The 24,798-nt window shown below is 47.4% G+C and overlaps 1 protein-coding gene across 12 annotated transcripts in view; it reads left to right on the top strand.

Annotated features, from left to right (window-relative positions):
* Positions 1–9,230: 9,230 nt before the first annotated feature.
* Positions 9,231–24,798, top strand: part of PHF21A (PHD finger protein 21A) — a 133,901-nt gene continuing 118,333 nt past the window's right edge. For 4 of the 12 annotated variants that reach the window (XM_050710767.1, XM_050710769.1, XM_050710766.1 and 1 more), the window contains exon 1: positions 10,141–10,293. The gene's annotated coding sequence lies outside the window, so the exon portion shown is untranslated. Of the gene's footprint in view, positions 9,692–10,091; positions 10,294–24,798 lie in introns of those variants that run through there. The other 8 variants (XM_050710770.1, XM_050710768.1, XM_035539245.2 and 5 more) reach the window with 8 other exon arrangements.

Raw genomic sequence — 24,798 nt, 5'->3', positions numbered from 1 at the left:
CTGTATGGGGGGAAAGAAGCATGGCTGAGGGTTAGGGTGAGCTGGAAAAGGTGTTTTAGCACTTTTGCATATTTGCACATTTTTTCTTGAATTCCTCTCTAAATCTGTACAGGAGGCATTTCTTCTCCATGAGGGCAGGCAGTTTGAGGTCTCTCATTTTATCCATCAAGGTTAAATATTCCTAATACAGCCTTCTCATCCCTGCCAGAAGGGATTCCCTGAGGAATTTTAAACTTTTGAATGAATTCCCCAGAAATATCCATTGATATAATTATTCTCTGGCACTGTAAGTTCAATTTTGCTTTTACTGAAGCCCTAGAAAGACGCAAGCATCCCATGCAAGTGAGGAAAGACATGTTTAATGTGAAACTATGGAGTTAAAAATACATTTTATCAAGCCTCAGTATTGTATTTAACAGTGTCGTAGTTGCTGTGGTCTAAGAATATAGAAGTGCAAGTCACGAAGGTAATATATGAGATCAACCATTATCGCTGGAAAACACAAGCAAGGCTTTAGGTACATAAACCTTTCTTTAGGTCCAAACTGGAAGCAGCAAACTTCAAGTTAAATATAGATTTAAATGTTGCAGAGAATGCAGTTTTCACAGAGGGAGGACTCTTCACTCCCTCTGAGGTGGAATTAAACCAGCCCCCGCTGCTCCTGGTGGCTCTCCCTTTTCTCCTGAGTGCCCCGACAGAAATATTTTAGGTCATACTTCAAACAAATTTGCCATGCAGTTGTGGGTGCTGCAGGGCCAGCTCGCCCCGTCTCTGTCCCTGTCCCCTGCAGGCTGGGGGGAGCCACCTCCCCTTTCTCCTTTCCCTTTTTGCCTGGAAATGACCTTTCGAGCAGCTGAGTGTGAGGATGCTATTTTGGGGGTGTAAAGATGTGCAGCACGCTTCCTCCACAGTCCTCAAACAGCCCCCTTGCGCTAGTCCCATCGGAACAATGTATTTTTTATTAAAAGATAAATTGTCCCCCATTCCAATAAATATGAGTGACAATTTAAAGACCGTTTTCTTTCTTGGAGGGTTGTGATATATACATATATATATAAAAAAAAAAAAAAAGGAGCAACAACCCACAGTACAAGAAGTTTCATTCTATTGAAGCAGAAGGCAGACCAAGTCTGTATGTCACGGGCACGTGAGGAGAAGAGAAGCCTCTTGCACTGATTTTTTTCCCCACCACAAAAGAAATAAAAATAAAAAATTACAACTTCCTTTGTTCCTGAGCTCATCACAATGGCGATACTGAAGGGGACTGAAGATGCCTCATCCTTTCTGTGACAATGTCCCATCTCAGGTACTTTTGGAAGATGGTAAGAAATGGGGTGCAGACAGAAGGATCTTTCTCCTGAAATACTCCTTTATACTGCCAGGCTCCATAGCAATGAGTTCCAAATGTAGTTATGTGCTGACTGAAAAAGTATTGCTTTTTGTTTGCTTTAAACACTGCCTAAGCATTTCACTCAGTGCTGCTTACTCTTGAGAAATGGTGGCTGCTTGCTCCCTGGTCTCCTTTTCCACGCCACTTTTCTAACAGGACTCTCGTGCTCCCCTTCAATTTTCTCCTTTTTAAGCCGAAATGTCTTTGTCTCTGGATTTTTGTGGAAGTGCTCCCATATCCCAGGAGCTGCCTTCCTGATTCCAGCATGGCTTTCTTGGGAGCGGCAGTCCTCCAGCTGTGTGTAGAGGCGGGCACACCATGCCTGCACGAACGGGCACGACGCGAGCTCCCATTCCACTCCACAGTCTTCAGATAACTTCCAGCATCTTACTCAAATATTATTTGGCTGATGGCAAGCACTGGATTAATGTTTTCAGGAGGCCCACAGATAATATCAGTACTGACACTAAGGTGAAGAGGAACTTTGCGGTGTTCTGAAGCTATCAGAGACTTTCGTTCTTATTCACTTTGGTGAATCCAAGTCCACCGTGAGAGCAACTAACCAAATTATGTCATGTTTCCACTTGATTGCCTACCAGAATCTGGAGAGAAACAGTCTTATCATGCTGTCCCCTCCCAGTGGGAGAAAAATATGTTTACATTTACGTGTACTATTCATATAGGGGTGATATGCCAATGAGATCTGCGAATGTATTGACATTATCTAACTGTCTATCAGCTGCAAAGCATAATGTTGGTGTATCTTACTGTTATTAATCAATTTGGAATGCAAAGAATGCACAAACAGGCTTAATTGCTGAATTTCTTGAGTGATATATTTTGCAACTTGCCCATCACTCAAACAACAGAAGACTTGAGTGAAAGAATCAAAGTCAATTATAAATAAATAATCTCTGTAGACCTCTTTCTACATGGAGCACTGCATTCTTCTCTGGGACCCCCAGCACAAGAAGGACAAGGAAGTATTAGAACGAGTCCAGAAGAGGGCCATGAAGATAATCAAGGGGCTGGAGCGCCTCTTTTGTGAAGACAGGCTGAGGGAGTTGGGGTTGTTCAGCCTGGAGAAGAGAAGGCTCTGGAAAGATGTTCTAGTGGCCTTACAGTGCCTAAAGGGGGCCTACAGGAAAGCTGGGGAGGGGCTCTTTGACAGGGAGTGTAGGGATAGGGCAAGAGATAGTGGATTTAAACAAAAAGAGGGTAGATTTAGATGAGATATTTGAAAGAAATTCTTTACTCAGAGGGTGGTGAGGCACAGGAACAGGTTGCCCAGAGAAGCTGTGGCTGCCCCATCCCTGGAGGTGTTCAAGGCCAGGTTGGATGAGGCACTGGGCAGCCTGGTCTGGGTGAAGGTGTCCCTGCCCATGGCACAGGGTTGGAGCTGGATGATCTTTAAAGTCCCTTCCAATCCAAGCCATTCTCTAATTCTATGACTCTAACATATTATACTGTAGCTCTAATGTAAGCCATAACTAAGTAAAAAAGGTACTGTCTCACAGATGTACTCCATATAAACCAGGTTATTGACTCTGTTTGACTTTCCGTCTTCCCCTCCCACTCGGTTCAGCACGCAGCCACCTTCAGCTCCTGATGATCTCAGAGAGCAGCCAGGAACCAAATCAGAAACCCAGAAATAACTGCACCTGGGAAGGAAGCGCGGGGAGCCCTGGCAGGGCAGCAGTGCTTCCCACCACCCACACGGGTTCAGCATCGGTCACCCCAGGGGTATCGGCACCCACGGCGCGCTTAATCCCAGATAATCTGGTGTTGACTAACACTGTTTATTGTTAGGCCATGAAAACCCACTTTGAATCCCTGCATTGGCACTGACCTCTCTGTCCACTGAGTCACAGTTAACTCGCAGGCAAAGCCATGCACGGCTCTGCTCCAGTGTTCCCCTTCCCCATCGCTCCTCTTCCTGCCCCATCCCTGTGCCTATGCTGGGCTACTTGTCAGCATAACGATCAGCCAGGGCAACATGGGGTAAATACATGAGTCTCAGTGACTTAATATTCCCAAGGCTTACTACTTCTGTGCTGCTAGAAACACTGATATTCTACATGTTACGTCGTTCTGCAAAATACAACACTGAGATTAAGATTAAAATTAACGGTGTGAGCGTAGTGCTCAGCTGGTAGTTCCAAACTGGCAGCTGAAATATACGCCTAGTTAAACGCTAAAAGGAAAGAGAATTGCTTTTTAGGTGCTCCATACCCTCAAAACCCAGGGTCTTTAAATATCTAGTGATAGGTAAGGATTTAGGGGCCAAAGTTATGCAAAGATTTCTGATAACAGCAATCAGTATTTTCATGTGGATAATTTCATCCTGAAATTATTGTCATCACCTGGTTTTCCCAGTGCATCTTGGTTCCCCTCCTGCCCTGCCCACAGCGACCTTCTAAATTGTTTGTTCCCGTACCACATCTCTCCTGCTAGGTGCCAAAATGTTCATTTACACTTAAAAGCACTAAAAAGATACGTACGACATCCTGTCTACAGGTTGCACTGTTCATAGGAATGGGCATTTCTCTGTGGATGCTCTTTGCCACAATTCTTGATTTCTGTGCATATGGGAGGTCTCCCAGTTGTGATGCCTATGTGCCTGTGTTAAAACCTGGTGTTTGACATCATCATCTATGGTTTGTGCCCTTGGTTTATCACTCCAGGTGGACTTCTCTTCACTTATCATGCTAGCAACACACAGAAACGCTTGGTTACAAAGGTTGTCATTTCCTTTCAGTGGGTCCCTGAAAACTTACTCGATGGTTTAATTTTCATACATGGTTTTCTGACTCTACTGAATTTTCTCCTTTCCAAGCTCCTTGGAAATAAAAATGACAGATTTCTGCTTGAAGGTATCTGGAAAAGGGCACTTTGATGGAGGTTGGATGTGGTGGCAACCCAACCACTAGTGGTCCAAAAAGTTCCAGCTGAAAAATTTAGCAGGGTGACCAATATTACAAGAAATCAGCCTGAATTAGGGGGCGTTATGCTGCTTAACAAAAAGGGTGATGAGCCAAAAAGAGCTTCTTTTACCTGATAATGGAGCTGCAATTGCTCCTGGGATAGTTAACAGTGCTGGCTGAAAAATGAGTAAGTGCTCCCTGGACCGCTTACGTCTTGGCACGCAGTTCCCAGCTCATTGTGATTCGGAGCAGTGTGCGGGATCTGTCAGCATGCTTAGTCAGCCCAGCCAGCCACCTGAGAGTCATAACCGACATCCCCTTTATGGCTGCTCACATCTGCTTAAAGAGGAAAGATAAGAAAAGGTAAGGAAACCCACTCCTCTCGATTGCCAGAGACGGCATCTTTGCTCAGATCTCCCTTTGATCTGGAAGTGGCCAGAGCCACCAGGCTCTCTGAAGGCAGATGCACCTCCAGAAGCAGAGAGCAACGGCTTGTGGAGGGTGAGATACACGCCGGCCTGCCCAAACTGCAGACGGGATGCAGAATTACTGGTTGAAGTAGCCAGCATTGTGCTGGAGGTCAGATTAGATAAGAAGCAGCCAACCTTCCTGTCTTGCCAAACCAAAACCTTAACGTGACAGAAGCCCGGAGAGGTTTTGCCATGGATGAAGAGCTCTGAGAGATGCTGGGTTGTCAGGGGTGGTGGTGGGTCCTCACAGGTCCCCCTGCTCCCTGCGGGCAGCTTGGTGTTATGCTGCCTGTGCTGCTGAGGGGAATGTGATGTTGCAGCAGGAAAGGGATGGCCCAAAGGCTGAATTCCCTCTCCCAGAATACAGACCCCAGGCTATGCACTCCTATAGCCACTTGTAGCCCACCACCACCACAGCCCAGCAGTGCCCCCAGCCTGAGCTGTGCCTGTAGAGCATCAGAAGATCATCAGAAGAGCTAATTTCCAGCTGCACTGCTCCCAGCTGAGACCAGCTGGCAGCTGCTGAGTGAGCAGCTCCTTTCGGATGGGCCAGGGTAAGCAGGGGTCTGCTTCATCGCCTGCTGTAAGCAATCGGTCCTGTGCAGGCAATAACCCATGGCTGGAGTTGGAGGTCATTACATTTGCACTCAGGCTGATGTCCTTAATGGCAAGTCTCTGGTGTGTCATGCTCTCAGGCTCTGGCCCCAACCAGCAGTCTAAGCCATTTGCTTAATTTCCCTTATCATCTGGAAGGGAGCTGTGCCCTATCCTTCCCCACCCCTGGGAAGAGGAAGGTATGTGCTTGTAGGAGCTCTTTGCTGGTGAGATAGCCCCGTGTCCAACACCGAGGAGAAAATCACGCAGCTTCCCAGCTGTTTTCTTAGACATGGGTATGTCTTGCTGGTCTCGTGGCTTTCTCTTGTGAGCATGACTGCACAGGCTGCCTCCCCTCCTGTCTGCAGCCATCTAGCATTCCTGCTGAAAGCATGGGAAAAAACAGTAACAGGCAAGAAACTAAATCTTAGTTTATTTTTAAGGTAGTTTTGTCACTGAAAAGAGAAGAGAAAGTGCTATATGGCTACTCAGCTCCATCAGCTTCATCTGTGACCTGGAGTTTAGGAGCTGTTGCACTTGCTGCAAGACTGCTTCCGTGTGTTAACAAACGTCTTCCCGGATTTTGTGCCAAGTACTCCCAGTAAATGTCACTGTAGGATGGGCTGGATACAAAAAAAATGGCACGTTACGATATAACTTGTTACTCTGAAGAGTTATTACAAAAATTGTGAGCAACAGCTCTCGAAACGCTCCTGCATCAATACTTGACTGTGGCTCGCCCTCTGAAATTCACCCAGACTGGTGAAGTAACACCCAATGGGAAACAGCGTCACTGAGCAGCCGCTCGCAAATTCAGTTGGAAAGCCTGCTGATTTTTGAGTTTTCCACTAGCTTTGGAAAGGCTTTGGATGTGGCTTGACTTGGACTTGTAAGTGCTCTTAGGAAATAAACTTGGAGAAGGGGACCGGGTGAGTATCTGGGGTGATGCGATCAAGCAGAAAGTAACAGATCTGTACAAGCTGAAGGTTGAACACTGATGAACAGCAAGAATACCACACTTGGAGGCAGAGGTGCGGAAGGCAGCTTTGTGGACAGACTCAGAAAGCAAAGGAGGGAATATTTTTCCTAGGCTTCTAGCAAGGCTTTCCTTTCACTGCAAAGAAAGCGTGCTAGAAATCTGGATGAGCCAACAAACAACAACAGCCAGTTTATTCAAGCATTTAGCTGCTTATCTGATAGCACCGTTGCTTCCAATTCCACATGTGAAACCACTTCTAACGCTACCAGAAGCTGCGTGCTCCACACACACCTATGGAAGCTGACATGGAAACAAAGCTAGAAATAGCATGAAGGCCAGGACTGCTCCTCTTCATCGTCATGGGGCTGAACAAAGGAATGGCACATGCACGCTGCTGTTACAGATAAGGACTTCCAGCGCATCTCTGATAATTAGAACGTGTGGATGAAATGGCTGAGATCAGTGTGAAATGGGCCAAGCTACTCCACCTGCCTATGACCCAAGGATCACTATGGGTAGCGTGCTCTGAAGAAAGACAGGGTGGCATGATACCGATCACGGTCTGAATTCTAAGACAAACTATGTAAAATTTCTTTGTACATCTGCAATAACAGCTAATGATTATTTTTTCTTTGAACTTTGTCCAAAGTTCATCTCTAAAACAAACTTTAGTCAAACTGCTCGTATTGACTCCTCAACAGAATAAACACGCCAGATCTATAATAACGCTTAATCGCTAGTTCTAACTTCTTTTAACTTGCTCCTTAATCAGAAAGATAAAAAAACAGCGAAATAAACAGGCTTTGCTCAGTGTTTATTTTCATGGTGCCTCTGCTGAGAACTCTGAAGGACAACAGCAGCTCCACTGCGGTTGCTTTCCGAGCATGCTGACTCGCCTGCTCGCCCAGCGCTTCGAACCCTCGCTGGAGGAAAAACCAAAGCCCAGGCTGTCGTCTGGGTCGCAACGCTCAGCTTGAGCTGCTGGCTGTAAGCACTGATGCGGGAGAAGAGCCTGAGGACCCAGGCTGGGACTTTTGGGGTGTGTGGGGGGGTTAAAAATGGGCTGCGGCATCAAGAGCAGAGCAGTAAGGGGGGGCTGGACACCCCCAACCCCAGCAGAGGTCTCACCTGAGCCATCGGCCCTATCCTGGTGTTACCTGAGATATTTGGTGGCTGTAGAAATAAAGCAGACAGAAAGTATAAAGAGCAAATTTACTCTTATTAAGAATTACATAACAGCTTTATGATACTAATCACAACACTTTTGGTCACAACTGGACACGTTACCAGAACTCCTGCAGCGGCTATTAGATTTTTCAGCAGTGCCCGGCACGTGACTTTACCTGCTAACCCATGAATTGTGCAAGAGTCAGTAACTCTTTAATGAAAGCTCTGTAATTTTCTGAATGTTTATTTGTTTTTTAAAGTACTGCACCAGCCCTGCTTTTGAGAAACATATGTGGCTTGTGGAAAAAAATAAAAATAAAGGCGTGGGGAGAGATTGCCCCCAACGCAAAGGCAAGCAACGCGAGGTTAAAAAAAAAAAAGAGGCATTTTTGGCTGACTCCGCTTGCTTTGTACCTTTTCGGTTTTGTGCCTTTAAGGCTTATCTTCAAGCTCCTATCTCCAAACCCACAGGCTGCAAACTTAATTAATAAAAAATAAACCCAAGTTTCTCCCACAATTGCGCGAGCCCAGGAGCTGCAGCTTTAAGACAGGCACCCAGCGCCGCGAAGTTCACAGGCAAACCACCCAGAACTCGGCAACCGGCTGGCGGAGGAGCAGCAAATTAACTGTAATTAACTATAAAGAGGGGCCGGGCGGCCCCGTTGGGGGACAGCGGGGGCGGACAGCCCGGTCTCCTCACGGCAGCAGGACGGAGCGCGGCCGCCCCGCACGAGCCGCTCGCGGTCCCCTCAGGCACCCGCGGGGCCGTGCGCGCGCCGCGCTTCTCCTCAGCGGCGTTCTGAGGGAATAAAGCGGAGCGAGACCGTTAAAAAGAGGGGAAAAAAAAAACACCAAAAATACCTCAAAACTCGCTGTCGCACAGCACCGAAACCCGCCTTCCCCCTCCCACCGCCTCCCCTCCCCTCCCCTCTACCCCCGGCCCGGAACATGGCAGCCCCGACGGGGCCCCGCGCCGTGCCCGCGCGCTGAGGGGACGAGGAGCTGCGCGCTCCCGCGGCCCGTTCCCCCCCCCCCCCAGTCGCCTCAGCAGCAGCTTCCTGCGCGCGCCCCCCCCGCCCGGCGGCCCTGTTGCATCAACTTCCTGTGCGGAGCCCCTCGCGGCGGGGCCCCGCGCGCGGCACCGGCAGCGGGAGCGCGCACCCGCGCCGGCCGGCCGGGGGGAGGGGACGCGGTGTGTGTGTGTGTGGGGGGGGGGGCGTGTTAAAAAACGGGGGGGGGGGGGGTGCTGGTTGCCCCCCCCCCCTTCATGAACTCTCCCCCGTGGGTTCCCCTGAGGCGGCAGCGATGGCGGCGCGGTGCCGGTCCCGCCGCCCGCCCCGGCAGAGTTTGGTGCCCTACTTCGGCCGACTTTAGTTTCACTCACTTCACATCCGGGCTTTTTCCCTAGGCAATGGGCGCCGCAGCACAGCCCGTTCCTTAGGCAAAGGGAAATAAATTCGCCGCACCGACGCGTCAAGTAGTCCCCCTCAGGAGGAGCCGCCGAGACCGCCCTCGCCGCCACCCCCCCCCCCCGCCGTCCCCGTCCCCGCCGCCCCTCCGCCCGGCCGTCCCCGCAGCGGGGGCGGCGGGCCGGGACCCCCCCTTCCTCGTCCCGTTCCCTCAGGGCTCCGGTGCGCGCGCCCGGCGGGGCGTCGGGAGCGCGCGCCGGGCAGGCAGGCAGGCAGGCAGAGCAGAGCAGAGCAGGGAGGCCGGCGGCGGAAGGATCCCGCGGAGCGGTGCTGCGGCCGGGCCGGGTGAATGGGATTGAAGAAGAGTTGAGCTTCCCGGCTTGTTTTTGTGTCACAGTTTCTCTCCTCCGGCGCCCCGCCGGCTCCGTGCCTCCCTCCCCGCCCGCCCCCTCCTCCCCGCCGCAGGAGGAGCCCCCCGCCGAGGGGGGGAAGGAACAGGACCCCAGAGAGGCGAGAGCCGAGCGAAGAGGAGGAGGAGGAGGAGGAGGAGGAGAAGGGAGCAACCTACCATCTTCCACTCCCCGCTTAGCTTAAAGAAAAGTGAGAGGAGGAGAGCGAGGGGCGCCCAGGAGCGGGCAGCCCCGCCGGAGCGGCCTCGCCAGCACCCCCCTATGAAGAAGAGCTCTGCCCCCCCACAGGGAGGTCCTGCCCGGGGGACCCCGGCCGGCCCGCAGCAGCACCGCCGCCGCCAGCAGGGTGTAGTATCCCGCCTTCCTCCTCCTCCTCCTCCTCCTCCTCCTCCCCTGCCCCCCCCGACCCCCGCCGCCACTCTCCGGCCAACTTGGCGCTGAGGAGCACCAACTTCGCCGCGGCCCCTCCCCGGGGGTTGGGGGGGGGGGGGGGGTGTCCTGCGGGTGTCCCCCCCTCTGTGTGTGTTTGTTTCCCCCCCCCCCCCCCCCCTTCTCCTCCTCCCCCTCCTTCCCCCTTCCCCTTCCCCCGGCGGGCGCCGGCAGAAGTTTGGGAGCGGGCGAGGTGGAGGAGGAGGAGGAGGAGGAGGAGGAGGGTGACACTTGGGGTGAAAGGAGGAGGTGACACATTGGGGTTGGGGGGAGGAGCAGGGGAAGGAGATGACACATTGCACCGGGGAGGGAGGGAGGGGAGAGGGAGGGAGGGAGGGGTGGGGGAGGGAGGGAGGGAGCCTGGTCCCCTCCCCTCCGGGGTTCGCCGGGATGATGATTTCCAGGCCCTTTTTCTCTCGGCCGGGTCCTTCGCCGTGATGCTGTCGGGGAAGTTTTATGACGGGCTCGGAAATGATGCCGCTCTCGGTGATTGATAATTCGTAGTAAAGCCGCTGCCGCAGGTTTTTTTTTTTTTTTTTTTTTTTTCCCTTCCCTTCTCTTCCTCCCTTCCTCCTTCCTTTCATTCGTCTTTGTGGCCCGAGTAGCGCCGGGAAAATTCCGTTTCTTCTGCAACTTGTTATTCGCAAGTCCCTCCTGCCCCCCTCGCCCTGGGGCTGCCCTTCCTGCACAGGTACAAAGCTCAGTGCAAGGACGCCTCTGGGATTTCACACTTCTGCTCTGGCACGGCCGCTGCTGGGATTACAGATGTCTACTTTTTTTTTTTTTTAATTTTATTTTTTTCCCTCCCTCCTGCGTTTGCGTCTGTGTAGGTGGAGCGGGGCTGTATGTGGGACTCTGCCATTTGGTACAGTCCTCTTGTGCATGCTCCTTTCTTCACTTGCCTTTCAGTGGTGGTGTTTTCCTTCTTTTTGTGTGTGTGTGTTGTTGTTGTTGTTTTTCTTTCTTTCCCTTTATTATTCCGAGCTTCGTTGTCGGTCGAGCTTTTTCCCCAACCACATCTGCAGTTCGGTGGGTGCTGGGGTAGGATTGTACACCTGGGCTTTTAGGTGGATTTGCGTTGGGCTAATGCATGGAGCTCCTCATTCAACTTCTTCTCAAGTGTCAGAAAATGAGGCTGTGAGCAGATGTGTTTCAATATGGAGAGACTTCCAAGTTCCTAATTCTTGGGGGTGGAGGAAAGAGTGCCATTGGAGAGTGGCTTTTGTTTTCGATTGGTGAACAAATGTCATCACATTTCGGTCACGTGCTGTAATATTCTTTGTTCAGCTATCAAAGTATGATATCTGCTACACCTGTTCCCACTTTTTAATTGTGAGTAATGGTGATTGCCCGCAAACCTTGGCATTGTGGATAGGAGCACTTCCTCTCCTTTCTCCCCCTCCTACCCTCTGGATGTTTGTTTGGGCCCAAGCGCCGAGCTTGACAATGAACTTTTGTTTGCTGGGGAGGCTGCATGTAGAAAGATCCCACCGGGGGTAATAACGTGCATGGCGCGAGGAAGGCGAGCGCTGTGGCGTGCCGTGGGGCTGAGTGTGGGAGATCCAGGTAGGGGCACGTGCCCAGTAGTGGCAGAGCTCGCGAGGAGCCGGCTCCTCTGGGCTGCTGAAGTTTCCTTAACTAGACCTGCTGGTGCTCCTCGTCATCTTAAGGGACGGGCGCTCCCGCCCACCCAAACACAGAAACGTAGCTTCTTTTCCTCTGAGCTGTAGATTCTCGGGTATCATAAATGAAAAGGGTTTGGGCTGTCTGTTTACCTTTTTTTTTTTCTCCCTACTGTGCTTGCTTGTAACAATGAAGACACCTGATTAGTTTCAGTTTTGTCATTCAGTTTCCTCTGGCTTTCCCTTGCTTGCCTGGACAGAGCTAGCTGGTGAGGCTGGGTATGCTACAGAGCAGGGAGATGTTTAAATTTGATGGAGAGTGCCTTGTTCTCAGGCTTAATCTGTGAGGGAAATAACATGCTTTCCAAAGCCTTGGAGAGACAGAAGTCTAAAATTCATGACTTCTACACATGTAAACATGTAATGCTCAAACTTGCATGTTAAGCTTGTTAATGGCTGCGTGTAATATAACTTTATAGTTTGTATCTAAATACTGACATTGAATTACCACTAAGAACAGGAAGCTAAAAGAAAGAAACAAGCGAAAAATATGCACCAGCACCCATATTAGTTGGAGGGGTTAGCCACTAGACTTAAGCAAAAAGATCCACAGGGTTTGGGAATTTTATTTGTACCTGGGCATGTTTTGTGGCAGCTGAATGAAGCTGTTTCTTCGAGGGGGGGATTTTTTAATTATTATTATTTTTTTTAAATAAGGAATTCTGTTGCTTAGTAAGTGAACCTTTAAATCTGTATTTAAGAAAAAAATAGATGGTGCTTCTGCGTGGTTTTTAAACCTTCCAGCCTTACTGTAGCAGAGAAATCAGATTATCGTCTGGTAGTTATTATCATCCAGAAGTTTGCGCTGGTACAGAGGGAGCATTAAGTAACCTCTCTGCCCATTGATTTCGTGTTGCGTAGTAGCGCGTATAGAATATCACTTCAAGGTCTTACGAGGCCAGTTGTGCACTCGAAGGTAGGTGCCTGCTCACCGGGGACTCGCTGGCCATCACCTGCGCCGTGCCCTGGCTGTAGCTGAAGGGACCCGGGCGGCGAGAAGCTTGGCACGGAGCCCACCATGGGTTGCAGTGGTTTCCAGTTAACTAACGCGGCTGCTGTGGTGTGTAGCTCGGATTGTTGTGTTAGGGAGTACTTTGTAATTATGTTACTATTATTCTTGTTCAGATTTCTATCCAAAAGCTTTTCGTCTTTGCTCTTTTTGTGCGTCCTGAACTGGAGTTGTTGTGAGGTGGGAGAAGGCATTTGGTGGCGGTGGTGGTGGTGGGGCTTGCTTTTCTTCCTCTAGGGAATGAAAACAGAAAACTTCCCTTCAAGGAACTTAGAGAAAAAGTAGGAAACTGCATTTTTGGTAGTTCAGAGAAAAATACTTGTGTGTTTTGTGGCTGGACAGTAAGATCTCTGCCTTCAGTTTAGGTTTTGTAAAGATCTCTTTACCCTAGGCCGTTCAGCTTCAGCTGTGTTTCAGGTATTGGTCCTAAATAGTTCCTGCTCCAACTTTACTTCTGTTTTGAGAGATGAGGTTTTGTGTGTGTGTGTCTGTAAACTTTACCGGGAAATTCTAATTTAAAAAAATGCTTGGACGAGATCTGTACAACCGAGAACATTTTTAGGCATCTTTTTTTCTTCTGGGAAAATAAAATGTGTTGTAGTGGCTCCTTAGAAAGCTGTGAAATTCTGAGTGCTGTTGGAAAGCTGTAACAGTGAGCCTGACTATCCCTTAGGTTGCTCGTGCAGCTTGTTTATAATGGTGATAATAATTGCGTATGAACGCGTTGTAGCTTTCCAGTTCCTTAATATTTATTCTTAGGGCCATGGAGGAGCTTATTCAGCGAAGTGGACTGATACTGTTGGAGCTTGTTTATAAGGGAGATTTCTCTTTCCTCTCAACACCCGTCTGTGAGAACCTTGAAGGGCCGTCTTGTTCCGTGCGGGATGGGCATCTTGTGCGCTACCAGAAACTCAAGACGGACGTCACGTGAGAAACATATGTTGGTGACTTAGCCTTTTTACTCTTGTTTTGGTTTTGTTGCTTCTTGGCTTTGATTGTTTCAAATCTTCCAGAAAGACCTTCGTAGAGCGATGGGGCTTTGATTTTTGGAGGGGCGTTGCGTGGTGATGCGAGCCGCTAGGCAGCCTGCCCTTTAGGAGAGGCTCCTTGTGTGGAAGGGGCAGCGTTGAAAACCTATTATTAAGCTTCTAATAGCATTTCTTTACTGTCCTCTTCACCCTTTATGCTCACAACTGTGCAGTCGCATGTGTGGCTGTATGCTAGAAGTGTGAGGCTCCACAAAGGCCTGGCTCCTGCATGTTCGTGAATTGCCCTTGTTCAATTACTCTGTGCCAGAAAGCAGCTCACATCCTGTTTCTGATGTATTTTAACTGCACAAAGGTTATTTAGGAACCAGCCGCATGCTGGAAAGGTAGGGCAGCGCACAGAAGGGGCTTGAGGTGTCTGCTGGGCGTGAGGGGTAGGATATTTGCTACTGTACCCTGTAAATAGAGGGTGAACTGAAGGATAGTTTTTATAGGTATCCAGCATTAATATTTCATGTTCAGTACAGCACAAAGGCGGTATCTGGCTTGTGCTGATGGTGGAGATATGCATTATGCAGGCAAAAAAGAAGTTTATTTACAGTTGGGGGGGAAACTTTTTTTTTATTACAAATATAGTCTCATTTCAAAAGAGGAAAAATAATACACAAACCCCGTGTGTTTCTAAGTTCTAAATAATTTATGGCTCCCGCACCTTACCAAGTTCCTTATTATTAACATTGGCAAAGTATGACTTTAACTTGTTTGACTTTGCCTTTGTTACGTTAAAACCTCACAAAAGCAAAGTGGCAAGTGTAGATATAGGATGGCTTTAAAAAGTACAAAAATCAAGAGCTTTTAAAAATGTATTTAGTGCTGAGGAAAGGTGGGCTCACGTAACAATCAGACTTTACAATTAGAATCACCTGTCTTTAAAGTAAATTTTAAATCTGTAGGAAGTTCAGAAAGATCCCTTCCTTTGGGCCGAAATGAGCACTATGGCTGCTCCCCTAACAAAGCCTCAACTTTGCCACGGAGCCTTTTGTTTTAATACTTTGATCATCCCAGGCTTTTGAGGAAAGAACGTGCTACTTGGTATAGGTTTCTCTGCAGCATTTATTTTATTCTTTGCTGTTTACGTCTTTAATGTCTCCATAGGAATTATCAAGTACCCCGGGCCTTAAAAGCTCTGCGCGTGCCGAGGTGGTTTGACCTATTGAACATTCATTCCTTCTTACCCGAGGTGTCTCGTTCATTGTCACTGCACACACTCGCTCTCTGACTAGAGATTTTATGCTTGAAATACGCTGCAGGAAAACCCCAGGCCCCCACCAGAAGGCGAGCAGCCCCCCAGCCTGCCGCTTGTTGTTACCAGCGGGGATGTGTTTACGTATGGTACGTAAGGAGCGAGGCTCTGCTGAACGCGAGCTGTCTCGCGGGCCGTGGTCGCGCTGCTTCCACGCTACTTTAATGTCTGCTTTCTTAAAAGGTGTGCTTTCCAGATCCTGCCCTTCCACCTGGCAGTACAGTGCTCCTAGGACAAAAGGGAGTGTTACCAAGTTGGCTTGCTGCAGAAATTGTGTTGTTTACCTCTTAAAATGAGGGACTCTGCCGTTGCATGTCTAATTAGAGAGATGTTTGGGAAGCGCGGCCAGTGCATTTTGTTGAACGGGAGTACAGATACGCGAGCGGTTAAAGCAAATGAGGGGAGATCAGAGCCCGTGTCTCTAAGATGGCCTGCGCTCAGACTCTGTCTTCAGGCCTGCGAAAGGAGGACTCGTGCATAGCAGGAGAGCTCCGGCTCGGTTCGGTTTCCGTGCTCCTGCCTGTGAAATGCAAGCTGTCAGTACTTGAAAGGGAGAGGGAACATCGATTCCTTCCCCTCCAGCCCTGCCGATCCAGGCGTCGTTAACCGTGCGGATCCCGAAGGCAGCATGGTCGCAAACAGTTAACTGGGGAGGTCGAGTGCTATCCTATTGAAGCTTCAAATTGTTTTAACAAAACTTCTGAGTAATTGCAATAATTATTTTCTGATAAGCTGGCTGATAGTAACTATGGCAACAGCTGTCTTTGGCCTATGGACAGTATTGCTGTATTGACAAAACCTTTAGATGCTTCTGAGGCCTTTTGCCTGCGCAGGGAAACGCGCGAGGACGTCTTTCAGGTGGCCAGGGCGTCCCTGCTCGTCCTCCCGGTGCGACGGGACGCTGCCGTTCTCCGGGTTTGCAGCCTCCGTCCTTTTTCCTCCGCGGGTGTTTGTGGGAGCTGCGTTCCTGCTTGCTAGCCGGAAAATGCTGCCAAAGCTGTGCTTTTCTACAAAGCCTAGTGAAACGTACGAGGGGCTGGATGGAATTAGCTGTGCATATCATTGGTTTTTAATGATAATAAAAATCCAGGGCTCAGGAGGAAAAGGAGGAAAACAACAACAAGGAAGACTTGTTCATTTTGATCGCTGGTTGTTTCCTTCCTCGATTAAAACCTTCTTAGAACAGACTGGTAGGGGGAGCTGCCCTTCCCTTGCTGAAGTACAGCGTATTCTTCTCTGAGGCCTACGCTGAGATACAGCTATTTAATTTTCAGCTAAGCTCTGCTTCTTTTTGGAAGAGAGGCAAGCTCGTGCTTTAGTATGTTGTAGAAATGGAGGAAGGGAGCAATTGCTTTCCAGCTGACTAAATTCTGGGCAGGGACAACGTGCCCCTCACCAAACATACTTTTCCTATTGATATTCTGAAGAGCACTCTTTGAAAACAGGCACTAATGCTACTAAACGTAGCAGTCCTGGGGAAAAAACATAATCTGACTGTGCACAGAGATGTTACAAGCTGCAGTCCGTTCCTTGCGCTCGAAAGTAGCTAAACTGCTGGTGGTTGTTGGGGAGTTACTGGTTAGCTGACGCGTGTTTGTACTGGAGTGGTTGTTGCCTTAATTCCTTCGGCCTGTGAGAAGCAGCTCTCGACCCGCTTACCTGGCAGCAGCCTCCGAGCGCGGTGCGTGCGTGCTGGCCCGTGGAGGCGTGCAATATGGCCTACATCTGGGCTCATCTTCGGTACGAGTGTGGCTGGTGGGAACTACGGCCCCCAGCGTGCAGTGCTCTGTTGTTGTCGGAGCGGCTTGCCTGGCAAGTGCCGAGCTAATGCATCCTGGGACCTGTAGTTTCCGCAGGCAGAAGTTTGAGGCTGGAGGTGACGGGCGAAGGATGCTGTGGTGCTCTGCAAACCGTGTTGTCAGCACCGCGTGCGGTTCCTAGCGGGCAGCTGGCCGCTACCGCTGTGCAGCAGCACGCACGTTTGTGTATGAGTCAAAGTCAGCTTCCAGCAGAGTGTCTTCAGGGAAAAGCAGTTGATGAAGTAAGTCCTCTGTGTGCACGTGTGCTTTTGTACAAAGAGTATGTAAGTAATTGCACTAATCCCTTGTTTTGCCTGTGACTGCAAGTATCCTGCATGGTCTTCGGGAAATTTTGCCTCTTTCAAGGTATCGTTATGGATGGAAACGCGTGGCAGGAGGCGGCTTCCCTTGCTGGAACTACTGGTGCCCCGTTCTTGTGAAGTGCCGTCGGCCACTGCCCTGGACTTGTGCCACGGGGGCAGGGGCTTTGAACATCTCTCTACCTGCCGAGGTCGCCTCGGCCGCGCCATTACTCCGGCTGAAGCGGTGCCGGGGGCGCGGTGGCAGGCTTGGTGACATCGTGCGGTCGCCGTGGAGGCACGGAATCCACGCTCAGGTGGTGGCCGGTGGGACAAGGAGCCCGGTGTGGCCGCATCGTTTCTCCTTGGTGTACCTCAGCCCTTGCCGTTGCACTGGAACTCGCGTGGAGCCCACGTCGAGGAAAGTGAAGTGTTTCTGGATCAGCGACAGAGGAATAGTAACTTCCCCAAAGTTTTCTTTTTCTTTGCTGGTGCGTATCTGTAAGGATAACTTAGTTTCACACAGGTCATTAGCTTCTGTTCAGTGGGGTTTGCTGAAGTTAAACTGGACATCAGTATGGTTGCAAATGTCAGGCCAGTAACGAGTTTAATATTTGCCGTAGTCTCGTGTGCCAAGTGTTGGATACTGCAGTTGTCTTAATTTTTAAGTAAGCAAACATTTAACTTGAACTCTTGATTCCAGTCAATTTATTTGTTCTTGAGTTTGTGTGAAATAATAATAATAATAATAATAAAAGGCTTAGAGTTAAGTGCCAAGTAATATGAAGTGAACCTTTTTTGGTGTTTCTGAAGAGATTAATCAGAGCTCCAGTCTTGCAAAAACTTGTGTTTTACTTCCGGCCTTGCAGAAGCCAGAGGGAGTATCTGAATGCCTAAAATCAGCATGTGTATTAGCAGTAGTAAGATCAGGACCTCCAGACTTCTAATATTGGAAAGTAGCTTCTGTGTATTCACCAGAATTAGCTTATATCTAGGTCTGTGTGACAAAACCCTTCTTTTAGAAACTGTCACAGAATTCTGCTCGATATAAATTTAAGGTGTGTATTTACTTCATAGTTGTGTTTGTCAATGTTGTTTTTTTTTTTTTTTTAAAAAAAGTTGCTCTCTCGCCTTCACCTGTGTACAGATTATAAATACAACAGATAATTAGGTGGTAATAACTTTTTTTGAGGCAGGGAATGTATTTTGTCAGCACTGATGCCTTGTACACCCTGTACATTGCTGACGCTTCTGTTTAAAACAGATACAAAAAAGTAAATCTGTACAGAGCCTCATCTAAAACCTTGCACGTTCTGTAACTGTTAATAGTGTCTGTTAGTAGTGATGTAGTTTGCTTTAAGGGTTCCCAGCCCCTACGCAGCCCATGGGGAGCAAATTGCTGAGGGTACACGTGCTTAGCTAAATAGTTACTCTTGGTATATTGACGTGATTAGAAAAATTGTCATTGTTGCGGCGCCAGGATGAAATTCCCATTCGTTGACCAACTGGGCCCACACAACCGGCAGGAGAAGAAACCAAGATAAATCCATGCGTAGCGGAACAGCGATGTATCTCGTCCTTCAAGGACGTTTTACCCTCCGTAGAGAGCCTGTGACGGTGCCCCTTGTAACACTGCTGTAGCAGGGTATTGGAGATAAGGAATGTGGGTAATAGGGATGTACAAAAGGATTCGATGCATAGCTGTAAAGAAAAAGCTCTTCTAAAAGTATCTCTTATCTCCTAAGAGCAAACGTGTCCTGATCTGGGAGGAAATCCTGACCCTGCTGAAGCTGATGGGAAGGCTGCTGTTGAATCAGGAGTACCGTGACTTCATTCTTTTCCCCCAAAAAAGGTAGTTTTAAAGGGCTGAAGCACTTGACAAGGCTTGAAGAATCTGGATTCTGTTTCTGACATTGCTGCTGTGCCTTGGATCTCATACCAGTTATTTTGCCTCCTGGGGTCTTTGCTGTTCCTTTAAAAATCGGGTAATATCGAGCTCCTGTAAAGCTTTCTAAGAACGTGGAATGTATTTATTCAGGGCTTTTATTTAATTTGCTAACACAACAAAATTTTACATGAGAGTCAGAAATTAGTCCTTGACGTGTCCGAGGAATTGTCTTTCTCTTCTGTCTTGCCAGCAGGACAAAACTGCTCTGAATGAGATGTTCAGCCTGAAATTTGCATAACCTGATGTGTGATGGAATTTAAAAATAATAGTAATATAATAATAAAAAACCTAACAAAGCTTTTTCATAACTTTGTAAAAGGACTACAATTGCCTGTCCTTATAATGAAGCTTTTTGTTGGCTCGGATCTGACTGGAGCCTCAGATATCTTACTCTTTTGCTGCTGCTTAGCTTGCAGTAACTGCCTCTGATAAACATCTTTATCGTGTAAATCTCTCGTTGTGTGTAGTATGAACTTGCCGTGTTAAGGATGCTCTTGTTAGTGACCCGGCGAGGATGTGGCTACCTGTGTTGCCCTTGCTTCCCTTTCAGAGTGTGTTCTGGCCAGGAATAACTTGGGAAGGACTGGGAAGGCTTGCACTGTTTCTGAACACCAGGCATCTGTCCTCAAGCCACCTGCAATTCTTCTCTCTTCCAAAGATGAATCCCACCATACCTCTTATTCTGTGTTCTCAGAAAATCCTGCTGAAATCAGTGGATTTGTCACCCTGAGACTTGTTTCAGAATTGGTCTGTTTCCATCGCCTGCCTGCTTTTTGGTATATTTCACCAGCTCTATTTCCCTGTGAATTTTGTGCTCTTAAGTAAACAAGGAAATCTCCTCCCTTCACATAACTCTTGTCAGTTCCCATCCCTGTATGGCAATTTTTTTCTGGGCTTAAAGCTCACAATGCTTTCTCCTACCTGACTTCTTGCAAGAATGATACTTGGATGCCTGGCTGTTGATGCAGAACTCTAATAGATCATGCAGTGTTTAATTTAATCAAACATCTTTTTCCTGTGATGATGAGCTGCAGCTTTTGCAGACAGTCAAAATGTGATGTCGTTGGCCTGTTGCTCTTAAATGCATGCTCTGGGTTGTTCCTGACTAGAATAACACCATGTCCTCAGTTGATTAGTTCAGCATAGGTCTGTGACAGTGTTAATACAAGTACCTGGCTTGTTGTTTTGTGCTGCCGTTGCCACAAAATTGCATGAGTGAGAAGATTGATCTCAGATTTGTGCCTCCCCGGTGTGAGACAAACGGGTATTCCTCAGAACCTGGGACCTTCTTCCTGGTTTCCCTTTTCTAACTTAATTTGTCCTTCTCTGCCTGCTGTTGTTTTTGTCCAAAACTACTGTTTTTTATATGCCAGATAAAATTTTGATACAATGGATGATTGCAACCATGTTCACATAAGCTGACTTACTCTAAAGCTGTTGAAAAAACTTAGTAAGGAAGGGAACAAGCATCTGTTCAATCGCTGCTTGTTGTGTGTGGAAAGTGTTACATACGAGGCATCTCTTTATTTTCTCTAAGGTGTATCAAACTCTTGTGGCTTCCTCTGGAATTCTTGCATAATATGGGAAAGGTGATTAAATACTATCCATGGAACTTTTTCCCTTCATTTTGTGCATGGGATACATTTTAAGCCTTCGGCTATGAAACCTCCCTTGTGTTATGGTTAGGTTTGGTTTTCTGTGTGTTGCTTTCTGTGTTGTAATCTGTGGTAATCCAGTAGACTGTAAGGCTCGCATGGTCTTGGGGTCTGAAGTTGTGTTAGAAGGGGCTTGACATCATGCAATAAACTTTGTGGTCCTCATGGCTTTTTTCCCCCCTGCTAGTGTGTAATGACAGGAGTCTAAATAGAGAGAAGCTGGGATTTTCCCCAGTGGGATTTAACAAACAGAAGGCTGTCCTTGGAACAGCAGGGAGAGGAGCATGTAAGGACGATGTAGTGAAAGGAGCAGGTGAGAACTTCTGTGTGTGTGCGGAGACAAATGCATTTAAACACCTTTTCTAGCATAGCAATAGGACCATCAAAAATCTGGGCATTAGTTTTTATAGACCAGAATTTGGTTAAAGAGTAACTTCGCACCGAAGTTGCAGTAATGATGGTCACTGCGCTGACAGCACAGTAGTGCTGTGATCGCAAATGGATCATTGCAGGTATCGGTCTTAAAATCCTACAGCCTTGCTGCTGTCCGTCGGGGTGACTGCTGCTCTGGCAGGCCCTCTTGCTGCGTGGTGGCCGTCCGCGTCTCCTTGGACAGTGGGGCTCTTGTGTGCGTGGAACCAGCAGGATCCAGGAGAGCAGGTGAATGACGTGATGTGAGGGGCCCTGAAAGAGGAGTGTCCCTTACCAGTGTGTCACTGCCTTCTCCCCTGGGTGAAACCCTTGGGGATAGGTCCTGGCTCCTTGGGAATAAAGGGGTGACTGACTGCTAGGAGCAGCCTCCTTCACATGGCTGATCCGTTTATTTAGGAAGTGGAATCACACCATGCTCCGTGCTACTTTCACTCTCCATCAACATTATGATTTACCTATAAAACTGGATAAAACTACATTTCAGTGTCCCTGTTCTAAGGAAGCAATCAGTTAAATACCCGTGGCAGTCAGCGTGAGTAATTGCAAAGCAGTGTTTTGGACACTTTGTTTTTCACGTAGCAGAAGTCTACTTTCATTGTACAGGAGTCTTGCACTCAGCTTTTCTTCCGTTAAACACTAATTGTATACTTAGTGATTCCGTGTTAGATTGGCATGGTGATTCAGGGCTATGTTGATGTGATCTAGCGTGTAAATCTTTTTACTTATATTGAATAATCATGGTTTTGAGAAGAAAAGAGAACTTCTAGTAAGTGTATGGTTACTTGAATCCTTCCTTTCAGATTAGTGACTACCATCAGTACTCCCACACCGAGTGTGACTACCTCAGCTACAAATACCATTCTCCAGATGCTACTGTTCTCGTTTGTGTGCTTGTGAGGGGAAGGTTTTTAAGGGGCGAGGAGGGAGAAACATAATAAAAGGGAAAGAGGAGGCAGAATTTGAGGTTGATACCTGTGCCTGTATATTTACAGGGAGCGGTGAGAGTGCCAGCTGACTGGAATGTAGGGGAAGGAAGATGAGAGCACATCAGTGTAATAATTTTGGAGTGCTTCCTGTTGATTTGTTAATACTGCGTGGAATTTGGCCCAGGCAATCTGCTGTTGTGAATCAGCACGGTTTATTCACTTGAGTATAGGTGTGCCTCTTATTACTTGAGAATCTGCTTCACTTGAAAGATAACAGGTCAGTCTGGTGAGTATTACGATTCTCATGTCTCTAGCTAGAAACTGAAGAAGAAATACATTCCTCTATTCTGCTTTGTGGTAAGTTTATTGAAGACTTTAACCTAGAAGAAGAGGCCTATGCTCTTGTGTTTAATCCAGTAAGCAGTCTGCTTTCTTCAAGTCCTGAATGTTGTTACGTTATAAACAAAAACAAGCCTAAAAACAATTTACTGATTAAGTATGGGGGATGCACAAATAAATAGTGTTTGCCCCAAAGGAACGGAGATTCTTGTAAAACAGGTCATCCAAAATAAATAAGGTACTTTTGGTTTTGGAGTTTGGGATCTGTTCTTTTAGGTTATCCTGGGTTGAAGGGAAAGTAGGCCTTCGAGTAAGGATAGGAGACCTTTTGATGCGTAGGGGAGGTGATGATTAATAGATGAGAATTTAAAATCCTGTGAAAGTGTGGAGTTATATAGGTTACATAGGTAACCACTGATGTACAGAAAGAGTCCAGAGTTAAGTTCTACAGAGCCTGAAAAAATACAGAGGAAAGATGATGGTGGTGGTTGTTGCTCTTGATTTTTTTTTTGTCCACCTTTCTGGCTCTCTTGCGTTCTAGTACAATTAGTACATGAAATTGCATATTACCTTGCAAGCATGATTATGTTTGTACAGATGCCGTTACATGGGTGCATATTCTTAATGCACCCAGAGGGTCAGAGTTAAGGTTAGCACTTACATTTACCAGATTGAAACATCTCTGGAATGCGCGTTGTCTCTGATCAGTGGATGAATGCTTCCAATATCTCTGGTGCATAATATCGCTATGTTTCCGTATCATGTCATATGAGTCTGGTACAAAGGACTTAACGTAGCTAGTTGCATGAAACAGTTCAATGCACAGCAAAAATAACCAGTTTCATCAGCGCTGAAGTCTTAGCCACTTGTTAAAACTGGTCTGTATACAGCTTATGTGAGCAGAATTCTCCAGTTTTCCTGAGTGAGTAGTGTTCAGGGACAGATATCTTACTCGGTTAATTTGGACAAACCCCTTTTCCAAGTGGAAAAGCAGCTGCATCAGCAATACCCAAGTTTCAGTGTTTCTCCTAGATGACTGGGTCCAGTGTTGCTTCCCCTAATTCTTCTAGTGCTGCTCGTGAAAATATATTCCAAAGCAAACACGAGGCGTCTGGCTCCCTTTTTGTTATATGCTTCAGTGTCTAGTGTAAATAGCTCGCTTAAAGGTGCGGGGCTGGTGCTTGGAACTCCACGTGGTTGATTCAGTGACTCTCCGCAGCACTAGGCTCTTGGTCTCCAGTGGGATACTGAGTCATGATCTTCTACATGCTTGTATCTTCTTCTGAAGTATCTCAGGTATGACCCTTAATTTCAGGTAAACCATTCTGTTTGTGGTGTCAGCCAGTGTCTTAGGGTATTTCTAGAGCTTAGGAACTTCGGCATACGCTCTTCTAATGTTTCATTAGTCGTTCATATTTTGAGTCACTAGCTCTGCATAAGCCTTGGGTTGGCGTTCAGCAGTAATCTGCTTTAGTAGTCTCTTTACTGAAGTGTTTTTATGTTGTGACATCTCAACTCTGTAACTGTGGAGACAGCTTCAAGGCCAAATACAAGGCATCTTCAGCAACTGTCATGTCTCATTAATTATTCTGTGATGTGAATTCTGTAAAGTAAATTCTTTGCTTTTGCCGATCTCTTGAGTTATAGATAGGGTGTATTGAACCTTCCTGGAATATCTGCTTGTCCTAACATTTTAGTAATTGCTGTACTTCTTCTGTTTGTTAGCAGTTAGGCCCATTGACATCACCACTGCTTAGTGAAATAATGTTTCTAAAATAATTTTGTTATATTGCCTTGGCATTAAAGGCCTGAGATCCAAAGGGATTGTGTTAGCTGGGACTGCATTTTTACGGAGAGAAAAGTTTGAATTCTTGTTCTCCATGTTGTCAGAGGAAGCAGTCTGCTTTGTGTGCAAGCATCATAGCAATGTGAAAGCAACGGGAGAGCACACTGGAAAGGTCAGCCTGCATCACTGCTAGGACCAGTTGCTTGGGATTGCAGGCAAATGGGCATAAATCTGGAGACATCCATACAGTTGTCTACTTCTTCCTCCGTCTCCACACAGCCTAATGTGTGAGAAGAGAAGGTTCCTCAAAATCACTGCCTGTATTTTGGAACTTACTGGAATCAACTGGATTTTCCTTTGTAATTGTTGAAGTAGCATCACCTGATCTTGGACTGAGGAGGAGAGCCAGAAGATGTGTGTTTGTTTTGTATTATGAATGAGATTTGAGAGGTTGCTTGGTACTGCCGGGAACACTTTTATACCTTTCTTGATACTGGAATTTGGTCACAGTGAGAGATGGGACACTTCAGAAGAAAAGTTATGCATCCAGGTTATGCATCTGGAAGACAGATCGTGCATCTGTGCTGGGCTTTTACTGGTGGGATGGAGAAGAGAAATTTTCTTTCATGGATTATCAGCAGAAGCACTGAAACATGAATACATTCAGTATGAGCACATGCTATGATTAAACCTTCCTTCAGTTCTCCTGGGGATACCAACAAATTCAACCTGAAACGTTCAGCCTGTGACAATATGAAGTGTTAAAAAAAACATCTGGTAAATCAGAAGTTCCCAGCTACAAATAAGAGTGCCAGTTTCTTTGAATTGTTGGTTTGTAGTGCTGGTTGTTGTCTGTGTAGTT

Source organism: Cygnus atratus, chromosome 5, assembly GCF_013377495.2.
Source record: "Cygnus atratus isolate AKBS03 ecotype Queensland, Australia chromosome 5, CAtr_DNAZoo_HiC_assembly, whole genome shotgun sequence".
Lineage (NCBI taxonomy): Eukaryota > Metazoa > Chordata > Aves > Anseriformes > Anatidae > Cygnus > Cygnus atratus.
Note: the sequence above shows the minus strand (reverse complement) of the source record. Positions and strands in the feature narration are given on the sequence as shown.